At 37.6% G+C, this 13,921-nt stretch overlaps 2 pseudogenes; both read right to left on the reverse strand.

Annotated features, from left to right (window-relative positions):
• LOC114275445 (glycosyltransferase BC10-like) overlaps positions 1–2,692 on the reverse strand; it is a 42,632-nt pseudogene extending 39,940 nt beyond the window's left edge.
• A 4,658-nt stretch (positions 2,693–7,350) lies between these two features.
• LOC114308180 (glycosyltransferase BC10-like) lies at positions 7,351–10,396 on the reverse strand (annotated as a pseudogene).
• Between the last annotated feature and the right edge of the window lie 3,525 nt (positions 10,397–13,921).

Here is a 13,921-nt window from a genome sequence, read left to right on the forward strand (position 1 = left end):
TCATTCATGTACAGTTCGGCAAGTCGGTCAGCATCGAACGTAGTTTTAACTGGCAAGAAGTGTGCTGACTTAGTTAACCTGTCAACGATAACCCAAATTGAATCCATGCCTCTTTGCGTCCTCGGCAAACCCACCACAAAATCCATGGAGATGTGTTCCCATTTCCACTCAGGAATTGGCAATGGTTGTAGAAGTCCTGCCGGTCTCTGGTGTTCTGCCTTCACTTGCTGACAACACAGACACTGGAATACGAACTCAGCTATCTCTCTTTTCATATTTGGCCACCAGAAGGTCCGCTTCACATCTTGATACATCTTGGTGCTTCCTGGATGAACGGCAAATTTGGAGTTGTGGGCTTCTTGCAAAATCTTCCTTTTTAACTCTGGGATGTTGGCCACACATAACCTTCCTTCGAACTTAAGCACTTGATTTTCGATGGTGTATCCTGATCTCGGCTTTGTGACAATCTCCTCGGCTACTTTCTTGAAGAATTTATCCTCCATCTGTCTTGTCTTTACTTCATCAACAATAGTCGGCTCCACTGCTATCATAGTCAAGCACGCCAAATTTCCATCTGACTTCCTGCTCAAGGCGTCGGCCACGCTGTTAGCTTTACCTGGGTGATATTGAATTTGCATATCATAGTCTTTCAACAACTCAAGCCACCTTCTCTGTCTCAAATTCAATTCCTTCTGAGTGAATAGGTACTTTAAACTCTTATGATCTGTAAAAACCTGACAAGAAACTCCATACAAGTAGTGACGCCAAATCTTTAAAGCAAATACGACGGCTGCTAGCTCCAAATCATGGGTAGGATAGTTCTTCTCATGTGGCTTTAACTGACGAGATGCATATGCTATAACTTTACCCTTTTGCATCAATACACAACCCAAACCCTTACGCGATGCATCACTATAGATATGAAACTCTTCATTACCTGATGGAAGTACGAGTACTGGTGCTGTAACTAACCTCGTCTTCAGTTCCTGGAAAGCTGACTCCCGATCTTTTGTCCATTCATACAGTGTTCCCTTCTTAGTCAACTGCGTCAATGGAATTGCAATCCTTGAGAAATCCTTCACAAACTTCCTGTAATAACCTGCCAAACCCAGAAAACTACGAATCTCGGACACATTAGTCGGCCTTGGCCAATTTACTACGGCTTCAATTTTGCTAGGATCAATCGAGATACCCTCTTCATTAATCACATGACCCAAGAATAAGATAGTAGGAAGCCAAAATTCACACTTGCTAAACTTAGCATACAATTTCCGGTCTCTCAAAATCTGTAAGGCAAGTCTCAAATGATTTTCATGTTCAGCTTTACTCTTGGAATAGATCAATATATCATCAATGAAGACAACTACAAACTCATCTAAGTATGGCTTGAAGACTCTGTTCATTAAATCCATAAATGCAGCAGGGGCATTGATCACTCCAAAAGGCATTACTAAAAACTCGTAGTGGCCATATCGTGTCCGAAAGCAGTCCTCTCAACATCTTCAGCTTTAACTTTAAGCTGGTGGTAACCAGACCTGAGGTCAATCTTAGAAAGGACTTGTGCTCCTTGTAATTGGTCAAGCAAATCGTCAATCCTAGGTAATGGGTACTTGTTCTTAATGGTGACCTTATTAAATTCTCTATAATCGATACATAGACGGAGTGTGCCATCCTTTTTCTTAACAAATAAAACAGGTGCTCCCCATGGTGAAGTGCTTGGCCTAATAAATCCCTTATCTAACAGTTCTTGTAATTGCAATTTCAATTCCCTAAGTTCAGCTGGGGCCATCCTGTAGGGTGTTTTGGAGATCGGCTGGGTTCCCGGCATGATATCAACAGTAAACTCTATCTCTCTATCGGCTAAGTGGCCAGGCAATTCGTTCGGGAAGACGTCGGGGAATTCATTAACAATTGGGATGTCGGCTAAATTAACATTTCCATTCTGATCACCCAGTATACTACACAAGTAGCCTCGACACCCTTTTTGAATTAACTTATAGGCTTTAATGGACGAAATCAAGTAAGGTGGGGGCACTATCCCTTTACCCTAAAAAATAACCTCGACTAGGTTTGGGGGTCTCAATGTGACACTTTTCAAAACACAATTAATAGATGCATGATTTGCGACTAACCAATCCATTCCTAGTATAACATCGAAATGAGTCATGTCCAGAGGCATTAAATCTACTAACAGTTCAACATTCTCAATCACAACAACACATGCTCTATAAATGGATACAACAATCATAGATCTCCCAGATGGAGTGGACACAGATAATACATAATCAAAGGGCTCTAGTTCTCTATTAATTTTCTCGGCAAACTTAGTAGATATAAACGAATGCGTAGAACCCGAATCAATCAACACATAGGCATCTTGGGAGCAAATTAGAAGTATACCTGACACCACTGCCTCAGCATTCTAAGTGTCCCCTGGTACTAGCGCAAATACTCTGCCCTGTCTCATCTGTCCTTTTCCAACATTACCCTTCTGGACGGAACCCGAGGTATTCTCACCTTTCTTGTTGTTATCAGCCTTTGTCCTAGGGCAATCTCTCACATAATGACCAATTTCGCCACATTCATAACAAGCTCCAGACGTCCGACGACAGATCCCGAAATGTTGCTTCCCACAATCCGAACACGTCGGTTTAGCATTACCTTCCTGCCTTTGGTTACCAGCATTGCCCATGTTCGTCTTCTTCTTGGTGCCCGGTTGTGCTCGGCGGTTGTCATAGTTCTGTCTCTTTCGCTGGTTCTCCCCCGAGCTCTGGTATCGATTTAGATTAGCTTCGGCCTGAATGGCTTTGTCCAACACTTCGGCGTAAGTCGGCATATTGTGCAAGTTAACCCGGTCTTGAATCGGTCCGCGAAGCCCACTCTCGAACTTCCTGGCCTTCATGTATTCATCGTTGGCCATGTGAGGTGCAAACCTCGCCAATTCAGTAAAAGCGCGGTCGTATTCCGCCACTGTTCGGTTGCCTTGCGTCAAAGTCTGAAATTCAGTAGCTTTGCGGTTTCGAACACTTAGGGGAAAGTGTTTGTTGTAGAAAAACTCTAAGAATCAGGTCCAGGTCAGATCTGGATTGCTTTCTCGAACCATCATCCACCATCTGCGGGCGTCATCATCTAACGTGAATGCTGTCAACGTCACTTTCTGAGCGTCGGTGCTAGGAAAAATCTCGAACAACTTTTCCATTTCTAGAACCCACGCCTCAGCCTTCATTGGCTCTATACCCCCAGAGAATCTTGGTGGTTTTATTTTCTTGAACTCCCTGATCAAAGCTATCGTGCCATCCCCATATAAGGCTGGCTGTGGAGGGACTTGTGGCACTGGAGGAGGTGGAGGCGGAACTATATTTCGGCCGTTGGTCTGCTCGGCCTGAGTCGATGTAGCACTAGCGTACTGTTGTCTCGTCTGCCTCAACTCGCGGGCCAAACCTTCAACTAATCTTTCCAGTCTGTCCAATCTGTCTTCGGGCTGATCCCGGCCAATTGGAGGTCTACCTCTCCTCATGATGCTATGAGTATGCAAAGTGTGACTTTAAAACAAATAAGCAAATAACCGCGTAGGCAAGTAACAAATAGGTATATCAAGACAATGCACACCTCATTCAAATAGCAAGCACCATGATGCAATCCTAACATCTTTCTAAGGGATATCCTATGCTCTTTTAGGACTCAAAGTGTGTGAATAACGTATACTGAGGAACTTGTGCTCTGATACCATTCTGTCACGACCCCAAACCGCCCCTAGTAGTTTGGTGCCGTGATGGCCAGTAATCCGAGATTACCGAAGGCCAACTTTCAAAAAGTTTAACACAATCAGAGTATAATAAACGGGGCTCACAAATGCGGAAGTAATAAATCAACATACGAGTGGTCCATAAGAGCAGTGCATAGATCCAATGTGATGGCATACATCTTTATAACTTGAATACAACAAAGTAAAATACGTATTACATCTTGATCAAAAGGCTTCTCGAGCCGACATATACAAAATACAGTGAATACAAGCCAAGAAGCATGATTTTCAAGATTCGCCGACATAAAAGAAACGACGTCGCCGACGTGAACACAAAACAAAGCCGACAAAAACCATGGATCCAAAACAAGCTTTCGAAAACACATTCTAGGTGTCGCCGACGTCCTGCTCATCACCTACATATATATAGAGAGAGTGAGCTTGGATACTCAGTGAATGGTACTAGTAATAAAGGTTTTGCATGAATATAGTCGAAGTCTTTTCCAAACGAAACATGCCAAGATCGTACGAATATTAGCCGAGATCCTTACAGAACAAAACACGTCAAAACCTTATCAAAACAAGAGACGAACCGTATTCACCTATCAAGTCTTACAAGTCTCAAGGGATGCTTACTGACATCGGCAAAACACATCAAAGCTTTATCAAGACAAGGGATGAACCGTATTCATCTATCAAGTCTTACAAGTCTCAAGGGATGTTTACTGACATCGGCAAATCACATCAAAACTTTATCAAAACAAGGGATGAACCGTATTCATCTATCAAGTCTTACAAGTCTCAAGGGATGCTTACTGGCATCGGCAAAACACAAATCAAGCTTTCCAAACAAACAAGTCCACGCGGTAAACCGTCAGTGGCAAAACAAAGACTACACGATCCGTAATCGATTTGTCAAAGGTACTACGAAAGATTATAGTCCTCCAGCACAAGGGACTTGTGTTACTTAAGCCCGTAGCTCCTTTTAACGCAATGGTCTTGTGTTACTTAGGTCCGTAGCCCGCTTTAACATGATAGTCTTTCCAAGAAAGGACCGTATCCTTTTATACTTAGTGCTGCGAAAGTTTAGAGTCCTCCAGCACAAGGGACTTTTCAAGGATGACATCAAAACAAGCTTATACTTGATACATCAAAACAGAGCTATTCATTCATGCTTAACAAATACTTTCGTCAAAACAAAGCAAAGCAAGATTTATCAAAACAGCATAACATAGCTTTATTAAAAATACCACTCACATAGATCTCCTCGGGTGTAGGCTCAAAGCAAAGATCAAGGACCTACAATCACATGGCAATCACATTCTCAAAACAAGCTTTATATGCATGCAGATAGTCCCGGCATTCTCACCAGATCCAAGTCAATGACAAAGCAAAACATGCTAGGAGTGTAACACTGCTCCCGCCTCATGAAAACACACTGGGTACCAACCAGGTCTTTGCCGAGGTCCTACACCTCCTTGCCGAGGTGTGGTCCCGATGGCCTCATTCAAAAGCAAAGTCGGGAAAACCTGGGTTTCCCTTTGAAGAACATGAAGAATATGACAAACATGATCATGAAGAAGATGAATACAAAGGTCACAACTTGTTACAAAAATCTGAGATTTCATGCCATGAGTTCAAAACATGGACCTGGGTACCCGTACAAGAAGGTCATGCAAGAGCAAACACAAAAACATGGTTCTGGTTCCAAACTTTCGGATCAAAACGAGACTTTTCTTCAAGAACACATGAATACTCTTTTTCTCTTCCAAAACCAACTTCAAATCAATGCATGACATGCAAAACAAATTCGATCATGCAATGCAGCTAGATGATCAATAACAACAACCAAAGTAGATCAAGATTCTAACCTCAAAACTCGAATCCAACGGTTCAAACCTCGAAGATCAAGCTTGGAAGATCTATTCTCACTCGAGAACTTCTCCTCCTTTCTCTAGAGCTTCTCTCTCTAAAGGCAAAGATTTGAGACAAAATGATTTGTTTCTAGGTCTGCCGGCTGTCTTAACAATCAACTCGGACACGTGGCGCTATCGGGTTGGTTCAACTCAAAAGGTGATTGATTGATAAGACAAGTCTATGACAAAGCGTATGCATCAAGCTAAGGCAAGACACATCGGCAAGTAATGACATCGGCCAAAGTCAAAGCTTCGGCAACAGGGTAACAAAGACATCGGCTAGGGAGGACGACTTTTGACTAAGCTATGCCACACCTTGGCCGGGGTGTGCCACACCTCGGTCTAGGCCATACCTGCCCAAGGACAAGGATCACTAAGTGCAAAACATCCCGGCAACCATGCCCGAGGTGAAGATGGGGGTCGATCAAGTGATTCCAAAACTGCTCTAAGTACAAAGGTTCAGAGGTGAACTAAGCTCAAGATGACCTCGGCTACACGCCGAGCAAGGAACAAAATCATGCAAGCAGCACTTTATCAAAACAAGGCAAGGAAAAACTCACAAAACAACATAACAAGACAAGATCATGCAAGTATGACAAGAGTAAGGTGAGGGTTGCTACATATAGATAATGGGCATTTATTCATAAACTCATGTTCATCGATTTATATTTTATTTAATTTAAATTATTTTTTATAATGAATGATATAATTATCAAAATACGTCTAATAATAATATTTATATTGACAGTGAATGCTTAGTGATGTGAACATTCACACCGTAATATAAATATTCACACTGTAAAATATTAATGTTTACATCACCAAGTTGTTAGCAGTTCAAAAAATATTTATAAGGGTAAAATTATCTATAAAATACGTTAATTATGAGAATTAAAATTTTGTGGATCAAATGTATACTACTTATTAAAATACAAGAATATATTATAGACTAATTAGGATAAAAGTACTTGATAAGGATTTCCTAATAAATTTCTCATAGATTAATAAGTAAATGATACTCGCATTCCTTATTTTTTAATTCTTGTATCATTTTAGTTTTTGTAATTTTAACTTATTCAATTTTGACTATAAATTAATGATTTTATGTCAATTTGATCCAATTGATTATAATTGTTAGTTTTTTTTTTAATATAGAGTCTGAGCACATAAGCAGCATATGTTATGCTTTTATAGATAAAATTATAAATTTATTTAAGTTAATGAGTTAATCTCGATCAATTCAATAACTATTTTTCTTCAACAATCTTAATCAGCGTTATCAATTAAACCAAATTAATACAAATTTTAAATTAAAAATCAAAATAAACTAATTAAAATTATAAAAATCAAAATAACATAAGGAATAAAATAAAAGAAAAATCATATAATTTGCCTTGATAATAAGATGCAGTATTTGCATTACAACCCAATCCTTGACTTCCAGCTTTGGTAAAAGGTATGTTTTCAATTGTACCTATTATCTGTCTTCCCAGTGCCATGTAAATTTGTATAGGAAAATGTTCCCTCATGGACAGAATGTCAATTGTCCGTTTTGCCCCTATTTCCTATACCTTATATCGTCCTCTACACTTTGTGAATCTCTTGGCCTTCCAAAACTCCCTTGGCTAATTAGTAAATAAATACAGGCATTAGGTCTTACTCTCTCGAGATTCTATTCTAGTAGGAGTTTCATACACTAGAAGAATTAAATCCAAGTAGTGTCGGGGCCATCTGTAACAAAGATTGTAGGGTGTTTGGATGAAATTTCCTCGCAAAAAGAAAACAAATGGAGCTCATATCACTACCATTATAATTACAATTAAACCCATGTCTAACCCGATTCAAGAAGCCTGCTGTCACATCCTTTCTTACAAACCTTGTAGGGTGCGAGCCACCTCCAGACCAATCAGCCCAAGTATTGGTTCTATTCGATGTGAGTTCAGGGCAAACCATGGTGACTAGAGTTGGCAAGTAGTGCTCGTCCATGTAACAAGGTGGTTTGCAATGATCTTTGAATACTGGTTAGTATTTTACATTAGATATTACTTGGATTGCAAGCTTTCAATGACCTTCAAACCATTGTGAACCTTTGCGCCAATCAGAGAGTGAAATGGCTGGCCATATTCTCTTATTGTATCTGCCTCGACCCATGCGTCGTGGATCATCAAAGGAGCGCAAAAAGTTGTGGTTGGAGTTGAGGAGGTAGGTGTAGGTGGTGGTGAAGTTGAACAAGGGAATGCAGGTTTCTGAGAGCAATATAAATCTCTCATTGGCAAAATCAATGAGGGCATTGGCTAGTAAGCTTCGCTCTGCATCGATCATGGTTGCCCTTTCCCATTGCACTGGCTGCAAACACAAGCCCAAAACATACAAAATATAAATGAGTTTTTGCTACTTATAAGGAATTAAAACACAAAAAAATGTGCACAAAATAGAGAATGTTGTGGAACCTTCAATTTTATGATTTTCATAGCGTTTTTTTGAATAATGCTAGTTATTATGAAAGAAATATAATGAAATGTTGCATAAAAATTTTCCTTCCTTTGAGTAGTGTGCAGTGTTTTATTGTGTGTGTAATTCAAAGATGGATAGTTTTTATGAAACTTTTTATGATATTTCTTTCATGATGTCTAACGTTACTCTTTTTTATTCTATATATAATTATGTCGATTACATGCGAGTAACTTTTAAAACATATATCAAATTAGTTAGTTTGATTCTATAACGCCCCACTTCCAGGTTGTTAAATATACTAAAATAGCCAAAAAAAATATACAAGTTTTTCTCCCAAAAATAATAACTACAAAATTGTCTCCAAATTGTACCGTATTCTCCAAAATATTCTATAGTACATTTATCTCCGAAATAAACAATATTACAACTATCTCCAAATTTAATAATTACAGTGGTGGGTCCCATATCTCTATATTAATAAATCTTTCTAATCTCAATTTCAATCTCCGCTAAAATCTGCTCCGCACTTGAAAAATAAATTAATTTGGGAAGTATACAATACGGCAAGAATACAAGGCTCAGATACAAAATAAATTACCAGGAATCCAACAATTTATGATATTAAATCAACGATACGATAATCAAGCAATTTACCAAATTGCACAACAAATCAACCATAATTTATCTAGGACCAAATACCCGATCCTACTCAGTACATGACCAGTAAACAAATTCATTTATTCACCCACCTCACCCAAGCTCCTCGCTTATCCGGGCATATTGGTGTAAACAAATTAACAAAATTCACTCGATCCATGTACGGAGTATCACCATTTTAACACATAAATATTTATAGACAATTTTACCGAATGATCAAAATATCAACGATTCGACAACAAATGATTTTACAAAATCTATTAATAACCACAATAATCAAGTGAATTACAAATTGAGGATAATTAAAAATAGAGAACTCTTTACAACGAGATTTAAATAGAGCATATTGTATACAACCCGAATTTACCTCAAAATAATTAACTCTGTCACCATAAATCTAAAATTGCTCCATGGATCTCTAAAAGTAATTCTGATTAAACTTTTAAGGCATAAAGTATGTATGATTTAATAAAATCTACAACTAACAATTTTTTTATTTATTTATAAAATACTCATTTTCTCTCTAAACACTCTCATATCTAAACTTAATATTTCTACTCTACACAATCTATGAGAAGGGGAGAGTAGATGCAGAGAATGAATGAAGAAGAAGAAGGGAATTGAGGAGCTCTCTTCACTCAGTTCGTTTATAGAAGACATAAAAGAGAGAAAGAAGATTAAAACATTAAAATAAATGAAAAGATGAAATGATAGAATGGTGGATTTGGGATACTGTGGGTGTTGCCCACAGTTTGTTGTTATTGTAGTTTTTTTTTTTTTTTTTTTTAACGTGATGGGGAATAGTAAGAAAAATTGATTTATTATTAAATGAGAATAAATAACAATATGATAGATATAAAAGAGATGAGATAAATACAAATAAATAATTTAAAATTAAATTCTTATCTAAAAATCTCACCACTAAATAATTATAATAAACCACCAATACCACTCACTAAATATTAATACCTCAAAATACAAGATGTTGCAGATTCAAACAAATATGAACTGGGAGTTTGGGATAGTAGTTGAGAGTATTTAGTAACGGACTTAGAAGTTTTCCAACGAGAACCTAAGATTAAATTATTTAAATTTTAGAGAGGCAAGATTAAATTATTTAAATTTTAGAGAGGCAAAATTAAAACTATATAGATTTTGGGGCTACAATGCCAATTTTTGTTTTACCGTTAATTCTATGGGAAATTATAATTTTTAAAATTTATTATAAATTCATCAAAAAATTTATGATTTTAATTATTCATATTTATAATATTTATTACTTGTCTGTAATTATTTCTTCTAGGCACCACTGACCTGTTATTTACCCTTAATTCTAACCTTGGCATTCTTTTTTAATTTTTTATTTTTCTCGTATAGTCGCCTCAGCTACCAGGCCAACTCCTTGATCTTACCTTACTGGTATTCTTTGCTTGTAAAAGACTGAAGACTCCGGTGCCTCCTCAGTGAACTCAGGCGAAGTATGGAGGTATATAGAGAAGAACCCTTCATGATCTTTGAAAAACATCTCCCAAAGTGGTGCCAATGGCAATCTCCCCCTCGTCAAGAACATGAATGCCACTTTTGGAGTACGGTTGTAAGGAAACTTTGCAATGCTTGGCACCATTGAAGCCCACTACAACAGCTCTTCATCGGTCATAGAATGCCACTGTAAGATTCCTGAAAGCTTTTCTATATATTTAATTGTGTATATTTACAAAGAGTGCATCAGTTATATAGCCCTAATCTATGACAGAAAAAGGAAATACAAAGAAAAGGGAATTGCCTAATTCCTAATATACCATATATACAATATATATGCAATATATATTCTCAGACCCCCGCTCAAACTCAAAGTGTTTTCTACTCAAAGTGTTTTAGCAGAAAACACTGAGAGTTTGCTAAGAAGAAACTGAAACCGAGCGGTAGTGTAAGTCTTGGTGAAGAAGTCCACAAGTTGCAAAGCCGAGAAGACAAAAGGAAGTGAGATAAAGCCAGGCTACAGATGTTGTCTATATATTGTATATATTTTTTATATATGGTATATTAGGAATTAGGCAGTTGGAGAGGTAGTCGTAGGCAATTATAGGCTCTCCACCACATAGAGGTCTTAAACTCTACGGCCAGTCCCAATCTGCTGCTTGGACATCCGATCCTGCACAGAACAGATAGAAGAAGAAAAGATAACATCAAAATTAGAGGCATTAAGTTGACTAATAGATAATAAACTGATAGATAACTGAGGAACATACAAGACAGATGGAATAGAGACTGCAGACATAGCAGACGGTAAGACAGACCCAACAGATATAACTGACATACCAGACCTATTAACAGCATTAATAGTAATAGGAAAGGGATGAGGAGTATAATTCTAAAGTAAAGAGAGATGAGGAGTCATATGATGAGAGACACTAGAGTCAAAAAGCCAACCAGACGAAGAGATACCAAAAGAAGAACCAAGAAAACCTGAATGAAGAGAGGAAACAACTAAAGCAGACGGGAAGGGTTGGGAGGTAGATAGCATATACTGAAGTTGACTAATCTGAGCCCTCAAGGAAGCAAAGTCAGGATCAGGAATTGGAGCAGATGCAATGGTACTGACAGAGGGACGAAAAGTACTCAGAGGAGGAGCTCGGGACTGGGTTTGAGATTGCTGAGAAGACGTGGCAGGCAGACGTCCCTTTTTGGGACAGTGATACTTCCAATGGCCCTTCTGATGACAAAAAACACACTCATTTGAAGCCAGATACATCATAATAATCTGAAAGTTGAGGGGTTCAAGTGTAATAAATCCTAAAATAACCAAACTAGGGGTCGAAGGGTAATACACAAAAATCTGATGGGACAAAACAAAATAAATCCAAAATCACAATGTAATAGACCCAAATAGTTTGGGTCTAAGCTTAAAATATAATAACCAGTGTTCCTGAAGCCAAAGGAAGCAGTCTGATGGAGAACTAAATCTGAGAGAACCAAACCACAGAAGAGAGAGAGAGAGATGCCAAGAGAACCTCAAGATGGCTTGTGATTCCAGCCCAAAAGTTGAAGTCGTATATGAGAATTGGTCAATCAGAGAACTTCGATCAAAAAGCTTCGAACTTGGTGAACACGACCACACAGAGAGAGAACTTCGTGAAGACCACTCTCGATTTTGGTACTCTACGACCTGCGACTCAGAGGGATAAAACCAGAGGGCTGATTTCTGAGAGATGATTGTGATGAAGAAGAACACCTATGATTACGACTCAGTGAGATTCTGATGAAAAAGATGGCATAGTCAATTTCTAAGGTTTTGGCTTAGAGAAGGCTCTGATACCATGTAAGATTCCTGAAAGCTTTTCTGTATATTCAATTGCGTATATTTACAAAGAGTGCATCAGTTATATAGCCCTAATCTATGACAGAAAAAGGAAATACAAAGAAAAGGGAATTGCCTAAAATTGCCTAATTCCTAATATACCATATATACAATATATATTCTCACAGCCACATCTATGAAGGAGCTATCCGCTCTCTTAACCTACCATTCTTTGTTCAAGATGATGAAGAGCAGTTGCATGAGAGAGTGTAGTGGTGATAGGAGAAAAGTAGAGCTCGTTAGAGACTAAGAATTTTCGAACATGATGGTTAATGAGCACACTGAGGATGAAGATGAAGATTGACGTGGATATGTAGAGGATTATGGTGGTTGCGATTCGGAAATTACTTTCTCTGATCTCTTTTTTGATGTGGCTTGGGAGTTCTTTTATTGATGCAATGAAATTATATTGCTTCATTCTGAAATATAGTGTCGACCTTTGTTGTTCTTGGTGTCGACTCTTGCTACTACATTGCATTCTAAAATTTAGTGTCAACCCTTTCTGTCTTGGTGTCGACCCTTGCAGCTGGAACACTTAAGCATTTTGAGCTTCACTCTGGTGTCGGCCATTGCTATTTTAGTGTCAACCATTGGACATGTTTTAAGCATAAATAGTGTTTTGCATGCATGTGCTAGTTTCATGTTTTGAGAGGGCAAAAATCATTGAAAAACAACACTGTGTAGAGCTGTAATCGAGCCGAGCCGAGTTTCACTATGTTCGAGCTCGGTTCGTCCTATTATGAAAGTGTTCGAGCTCGGCTCGAGTTCGAAACGAGCCTAAATATGTGAGCTCGAGCTCGGCTCGCCTAAAATTTACATAACTCGAGCTCGGCTCGTTATGGCTCGTTAGCCAAGTGAAACCACCAAAAGCTAGCAGCCACTCCACTTAAATAGAGATCTGTCTGTCTTTGAAATGCATGAGGTAAACGATGTCGGACTCCAAGTTGTTTGAAACATTACTATCAAACGGCGTCGTTTTATCCTTTGCACCAAAAGTCCCACATCGCTCAAAGGAAGGAGCATGCTAAAGGTTTACTACTTATAAAATGAAGCTGCTGGCAACAGCATTGGCAGCCCAAGTCAAGCCTAGGAACATGCAATGCAATATAATATACATATATATATATATATATATATGTGTGAACATATAAAACATGAGGTATTATGTAAACAAAAAATAAAAAGTTCAAAGTTTTATAACATGTATAATATATATTATATTATATATAATATAATTAAAATATATATATTTATTTATTTAAGCTCGCGAGCCTAATCGATTCGAGCATTATTAAGCTCGGGCTCGGCTCGTTTATTATACGAGCTTAAAATTTAAACTCGAGCTCGTTTATTTAGTAAGTGAACCGAGTTCGAACGAGCCTTAACGAGCCGAGCTCGAGTTTGTTCATGAACAGCTTGGTTCATTTGCAGCTTTAGAAGCGTATATCTTTTAGAACCATTGAAGCACAATTTGTATAATATTATTTTGAAAACTTTGAATAACAAAATGAGTTCAAAATATTTGTCAATATTCAAAATCAATAAGAATTTAAATTTAAATTTAAATATAAATAACCTTGGGGCTAACAATTAATAATTTATTAGTCATATAAATAAAAATAATAATATTATCATATTTTTATACCAAAATATATATATTTTATCTTATTTATTCTCGTGTCTTTATCTATCCGCTTCAATTTCAATCATCTTAATCTTATTAAAAAATAATTAATATAATATGTAAACTTATGGAAATTATTATTATTATTATTATTATTATTTTCTAAA

This window comes from Camellia sinensis, chromosome 10 (genome assembly GCF_055761805.1).
Source record: "Camellia sinensis isolate YWXY chromosome 10, ASM5576180v1, whole genome shotgun sequence".
NCBI lineage: Eukaryota > Viridiplantae > Streptophyta > Magnoliopsida > Ericales > Theaceae > Camellia > Camellia sinensis.